General features: G+C 57.2%; 1 protein-coding gene across 2 annotated transcripts in view; it reads right to left on the reverse strand.

The window, feature by feature from the left end:
* CUEDC1 (CUE domain containing 1) overlaps positions 1–3,433 on the reverse strand; it is a 75,809-nt gene extending 72,376 nt beyond the window's left edge. For both annotated transcript variants that reach the window (XM_054709685.1, XM_054709686.1), the window contains exon 1: positions 3,390–3,433. The gene's annotated coding sequence lies outside the window, so the exon portion shown is untranslated. The remainder of the gene's footprint in view (positions 1–3,389) is intronic.
* Between the last annotated feature and the right edge of the window lie 3,414 nt (positions 3,434–6,847).

The raw sequence follows: 6,847 nt of genomic DNA on the forward strand, positions 1-6,847 counted from the left end.
GTACCTAAAATTAATATAATATTCTATCTCAACTGTAATTGAAAAATAGATACAATTTTTTAAAAAGAATACTTACTCTTTATCTGTATACATGTTAGATCTCCTTTAACTCTTTCTAGAGCTGAGAAACTGAGGCACTTACAGAGTCATGGAGAAGATGGAGAGCTGGGCTTCTGACTGGGATGTGTAACTTCAGATCCTCTACTCTAAGCCACTATGCCAGGTGGAAACAGGCACAGAGTGGCCGGATTGCCTCCTGGGGGTGGAGGTCAGACCCATGGAGCTGGACCTTTTTATCCCACCGTAAATGACACCTGGTGCCACCATAACGAAGGTGAAATGGTCAGATTTTATGGAAAGGGAGTTTATGTTTACAGGCATTGTTATCGTATTTGCGATTACGCCCTGTTTTAAGGATAACGGCAATGGCTGCATTGTGAGGAGCCCATATATTGCTCTGACACATCAGAGGAACTTACTGGGAGGCTGAAGCAGAGGGGATCAGGGAAGCGCTGAGTCAGCCAACACAGATGCACCAACTTGTGGCAGCCAGGGCAGCAGCAGACAGAAAAGTCCTGGCCCCTGAGGAATGTGAATCTTTAGTCACTGCCACGGGAGCCTTACCTCCCACCAGGACAACTTCCAAGTCACAAGGCAGGGACTGCTGGATCACAGCATCTCCAAGGCCTTCTATGGCTCTTACTTCCCACAAGTGTCAGAGCCCACAAAACAGAGGCCGTGCCTCCTCCAGGCCACCTCGTGCAGTCAGAGGTGATCCCTGTCTGAGTGCCAGCTTCCTGCCTCCAAGGCTCTAGAATACTCCTGCCCGTGTTGCTTATTGCCAGGATGGGAATAATCCACCAGGGAGAGTAAATGCAGGGAGCTCTGAAGGAAGAAACAAGTGTGAGTGCTGCTATGCCCATCACTGTGCTCGCGGTTTCCACAAAGAAAAGTCCCTATGAGCTACCGCTGCCTGGGGGCACTGGAGCCGAAGAAGGGCTTCTCAGTACCAAGGCCAAGAAGTTGTAGATGACGGACTCTCCCAAAGGCTCTTCCCAGATCCCCAGCAAGTGTGGAAGCCCGAGCAGCACCAGGGCCCCGTGAGCTTTGGCTGAGAAACGAAAGACAGGCCAGGCCTCCTCGGGGATGCACTGGGGATGGGGACAGCCATCTTCCCCAACTCCCACATGCCGTCTACAGTCCAGAGGGACCTCAGGAACCTGCCATACGTAGGCCCTGGTCTTGGACAACTCCACCCCGGGCCTCCTCAAGAGGAGGAGCATCTTTCACACGGAAACTTTCCCCCGAAGCACCTTCTCCCACCTCAACCCCATCTTCCTGAGAATGAGCTGGGGCTCCTCAAGCACAGTTGAAACACCAGCATCCCCATCCCTCAACATCCCGTATTCACCTCTAATCTAATTGCCCTGTGGCCCCGGCCCAGTCCCCAGAGCCTTCCCACCACATAGACAGCAAAACCAGCCCCTGGAGAAGGGGCCCCCATCTGTCCCATGCTCTGGCTAGCTGTAAGGGAGCTAGAATCTGGCCCAGAGTTTACAGGTTTCCATGGCCCCAAGCCCAAAGTGGCATCAGAAGGTCATGAGAAAAGACCACCTGCCAGGTCTGCTCTTCACAACCCGGGATTATTCACTGACCGGCCACAAAGGAGGGAACTGTTCGGATGGCCTAGGCTAGACCACAGACTCTAGGTCAGGGATCTTCACAGGGTCCCAGTTCTAACGGGCATAGTAGCCCTCTGGTACTGCATACAGGATGTGTCCCTGCACATGTGCATGCTGTTGTGGGTGGAAGGGCGGGAAGGAGTTAGAAGTTTTATCTGATTCTCAAAGGGGCCCATGATCCCAACCTCTGGCCCCAAGTTCCTCCCTATCCATCATCCCTAGGCCATCCTAGCTAGCTACCCAAGGTCTCTCTCCTAGTCAAGGAGGTGCCAGGCCTGTGGCACCACTCCTGTTCTCTCGTCTCCTGCTCCTTCCAGCTGCAAAAAGTGGACAGGGGGGTTTCAAACCAGGTTTCTCTCTCCATCCCAGAGATGCCACTCTCCATTCAAATTGGGGTCCCAACAGCATAGAGAGAGCCCAAGTGAATCCCACAGGAGCCAAATCTCCTGAGATGACTTCCTCCATGAGGGAGTGCCTGGGACCCCACCCCCTTCTTTCCGCACACCTAGCTAACTCTGCCCAGGCTACAAGGACGAGCATGCTTGGCAAAGAAAAGAAATGAATGACCAGGAAATCTCCCTGAGTCCTTTCTCTTGGGCCAGGTGGTCCAGGGTGTGGCAGGATAACCAACAGGAAGGCTTGTTCCCTGCACCCCATCACCCAGCGTCTTTGGTGATGTTCCTGCCTGGGGGTCAGGTGGGGGGTGCGATGGATGGCCTTCCTGTATCCTGTCTCCCCTCTACTACACCTTATTTCTAAAGGCCCTGTCATTCCCCTCACACTCCACTCTCACCCCCCCAAAAAAAGGAGGAAAGAAAAATCTAAAACCTCTCCCCCCCTGAAACAAACTCCTCTCCTGGAATTTCACTTCAGTATCCATTTCTTGGAGCTAAAACTTCTTTTAAGGGGAAAAGAAGTGGGCAAGCCATTCCTAGGGGTAAGGCATCCATGCCAGGAGAACCTGAAGAGGAAAGAATGAATTGAGGCAAACACCAACCCCCCCCCCACCCCCACCCCGAGCTCAGAGCCCGGGACACAGAGCCCAGGGCGGGGGAGCAGGGGCGGGGACAGTGCTTTCCGAACTTTGCCGGGCCGGGACGCCGGGAGATGCAGCTCCCCGGGGACCGGGAGGGACCAGACCGGGCTGAGGCGACCTGTGACATCGGCGGGGGCAGGGAGGGAACCTCCCCTCCTCCTAGAAGGAGCTCTGCCCCCAGCAGGCGCCCCAGCCAGCCGTCACCAACCTGCCGGCGCCCCCAGCCCGGGGCGACGCGGGGAGGGGCGCACACACAAAAGGGGGAGCGGCCGTGGAAGGGACTCCGGGCGGCGCCTGCTGGGGGAGGCCTCGCTGCCCTCCCGGCGCCGCCCGCCCGCCCGCCCGCGCCCACCCCCTCGTCGCGCGCCCCGCGCCCAGTCCCCAGATGCCCGCACGCCCCGCGCGCCCGCGGCCGCGAACGAGGTGGGGGCTCGGGAGGGAAGCGAGGCCGAGACCTGCCGCGCGCGGCGGAGCGGCGAGGGCTCCGGGGAAGCCGCGGCGGCAACACGGGGAATCAAACTCGCGCCGGCCCGGCCCTCCCGGCGGTGCCTCGGCGCTCGCGATCGGTGCCCGAGAAGGTGGGGCCGCCGGGCCGGGGCCGAGACCGAGACCGGGATGGCGCCAGGGGCGGCCAGCGACGGCCGCGCCCGGGGACGAAAGGGAGGTCTTACCGAGCAGCCGCCACGCGCGTCCGCGCCCCGCGGGCCGGTGGGGCCGGCGGGCTGGGGGAGGGGCGGCGATCCCGCGGCGGCGGCGGCGGGCGGGCCCGGCGCGGCGGCGCGGCTGGGGCGCGGGAGGCGGAGAAAGCGAGGCGAGGCCAGCTTCCTAGCGGCGGGCGGCGAGAAATGCAGCTGTCCTTGCGCGCCCGCCGGCGGGGCCGCAAGTGGGGCCGCGCGGGGAGGAGCGGGGCTGCGGGTGGGGCGGGGGCCCGGTGGCGGAGCCCCCAGACCCTCTCCGACGCCCGATCCCTTTCTGGAGAGCAGGGCCGCGGGAATGGGCGTGCAGCAGGGGAGCAACGCGGGGGCGGGGGCGGGGGGTCGCCGGGTGAAGACCAGGAAATCCTCGCCTTGCCCTCTGCCCTCGCACCAGCCGCGGCGACTCCCGGGCTGTCGGGCTGCACGGCCTGAGCCAGGAGCCTCGGGATCCGGGCGAAGCTGGTGCGGGGCGTCCTGCCTCCCCAGGCTCGGGGAGAGGCGCCGGGAAGGCGCATCCGGGAGAGGATGGGGCGGGGAGACCCGAGACCTCAGCTCCGAGGGGAACCGAAGAGCAGGGTTGCCCCCCGAGAAGGTTCGGAATGTGGACCCACGTCTGGGGCCTGGGACAGCTGAGGTGTGGGAGTTAGGGCTCAGGAAAGCAAACAAAATAAAATGCCGAGGTCAGAGATGGTGGAAGGAGGTTAGGAAATCAATTATTACCCACTCACACCATCAGCTGCCACCGGCCATCTCCCCATCTCCTCAACATCCCTGGCCATTTCAGGGGTTTCTGAGACCTGCCAAGGTTTCCCACAGAACTTGTTCGATAAATGGGAAACCAACGTTGGCTAGTATGTTTCCATGTGGTTTGGTTTCAAGCTCCACTTTGGGGGTTGGTGGGGGGGAGGGGGCAGGTGGTGATCACCAAGCACCTGGTGGGAAGAGGAGCTGCCTAGGGGATCTGAGGAGGGTGAAGGCCAGAATGCGGTTCCAGCTCTGCCCTCCTGGACAAGCCTGCCTTAGAGACCCACTTACCAATCTGGCCCAGACCCCAAGGAGGATCCCCTGTCCCCTCCACCTCTGAGGCCTTACAGTCCCCGAGCTCCGCTGAGCTGAGAGAAATCAACGTTCATCGGAGACATCTGATGGTAAAAACCACAAACCAAAGCGCCCGACACCAATGTGTTTCCATCATTTGCATGTCAAGGGAAACTTTCTTAAGCAAATTGGGAACCCGAGAGGGGGAGGAACCTCAGAACCGTACCCTCCTTAGGGAGACCCCACAAGAGGTTAGTATGTTGAGTGGAGTTCCAAGGGCTGGGTCCCAGACCCCTCTGGGCATCTCCTCTCTCGCATCCCTTCTCCCCATGCTCCTTCACTCGAAACCCCAGGAAGTGATCCCATCAACCCCAGGTTAAAGATTTTTAATCTAGCCAAAACCGGTTTGGCTCGGTGGATAGAGCGTCAGTCTGCGGACTGGGGGGTCCCGGGTTCGATTCTGGACAAGGGCATGTACATTGGTTGCGGGCGCGTCCCCAGTGGGGGATGTGCAGGAGGCAGCTGGTCGATGTTTCTCTCTCATCGACATTTCTAACTCTCTATCCCTCTCCCTTCCTCTCTGTAAAAAATCAATAAAATATAAAAAAAAAAAAGATTTTTAATCTAGAGGAACTGGCGCATGCCTCCATGCTGACTCCTGGCTGCTGCCTGAAATTGTGACTGAGAGCCCAGGGTTTGTCCTGCCTGCCGGTCGTCTAGATTACGTGATCACGTGTGTTACCTTACACTTGCCCACAGTGCAGTTCATCTGCCACTTTTCCGCTTACGTGCATCATCTTCCCGGTCACCTTGGCCTTTCCGGGGCCAGGGAAAGGCATCTGCAAACATGGAGATGTCCCTGTCTGTACTCCACTCTGAGTGCTCATAAAAGCAGTTCGTATATTATTACTATAGTTACCAAATGCAACCAGCCACTCTAATGGACGCTCCTCCTTGAAGAACTCTTCCTTTCAGAGCTGTCTTCCTAGAAGTTCTCTTCAGACCCTTTTCCTGCCTTTTAGACCCCTGAGTAACCTCCCTAACTCCCACCACCGCCTCGGCCTCAGAGCCGAAAGTTCTCCAGGGTCCCAGGCCCGACTGCCCTCCTGCGTGCCAGCCCCTCGGGCACAGCTGCCTCCAGAGGCTCTCCGCCTGCAGGTCCTCAGACCCCTCACTGCAAAGAGACTGAAAGGGAGCTCCAACCCACAGCCCTTTCCCTGCCAAGTCTGCTCCTCAGCCTCTGGCTTAGCAGCTGGAAACCTTAGTCCTCACGTCCCTTCCCCTTAGTTCTATTGGTTACCAAGTTCTACGTGTTCCTCCTTCACTCGTCCAACAATGGTTAACAGATGGTGCACCAGAGCATGTGCCTGAAGCTTAAGAACCAACCACATTGCCCCAGCCCCCAGGTGACCTCCTCCAACCACAAAAGGCAGTTGAACGAGGCCCAAGGTGGGAAAGAAAGTGGTGTAGAGACATCCAGACAGTTAGGGCAACCCGATTCCTTTCTCCAATCTCACCGAATTGACCGAGAAACGCAGAGGAAACTTTGGAAAACATTGGTGCTATGACTTGTGGGTTTTGAAAGAAAACATGGGTGAAGGTGGAAGTAGTGCCCCCCCCACAAAAATAAGTAAATGACCCCCTTTTGGGACAATAACTAGATGGATGCAGGTAGGATTGCCAATCTCAATCCCACTTTAGAGAAGGCTCTCTGGAACCCTCACCCTTTCCCAGAGCGCCAGCGCCAGTGTCACGCCTGCGGCACTTTCCATGGGCCTTTCTGCGCTTGCATAACAAACTGCCCTCTTGCCGTCCCTTTGTCCATCCTGCCAGCCTATCTGTACAGCGCGTGGTGTGGTGGCTGGTCTCTGTGTGTTCCGGGGAGGCAGGGCTGTCTTCTGCCTCAGCGCCTGAACCCCCCAGCCCACGGCCTGGCAGGCCCACGAGGGAGTCAATATTTGCCAAAGGGCTGACTTCTGACAGGTGGGCGAGACGTGCCTGGCTTGTCCTCAGGAACCACGTGTCTTCCCTGCCCTGGTGATCGTTTGTGAGGCTCCCGGGGTCCTGCCCTCTGTACAGAGGCCGCCTGCTATTCCTGTACAAGGTGGTGAGGTGGAGAGTGGGCATAGATAAATGGAATTCCAAGTAACCATTAAACTTGCCTTTAAAGTATATTTAATGCCTATAAAAATGTTACGATGTTATGAGGAAGGGAGGCTACAAACCAGCACATAGGCAATAGGAGCCAATTTACTTTTATTTAGTTATAAACATAGAAGAAAATATGCCAACATGTTAACAATTGTTAGATGAGGGTTTTTATAGATAATTTTTATTTTGTTATTAGTATTTTCCCAGATTTTTTTTTTTCAAATTTCCTCCATTGGACATACATT

Source organism: Eptesicus fuscus, chromosome 20, assembly GCF_027574615.1.
Source record: "Eptesicus fuscus isolate TK198812 chromosome 20, DD_ASM_mEF_20220401, whole genome shotgun sequence".
Taxonomy (NCBI): Eukaryota; Metazoa; Chordata; class Mammalia; order Chiroptera; family Vespertilionidae; genus Eptesicus; species Eptesicus fuscus.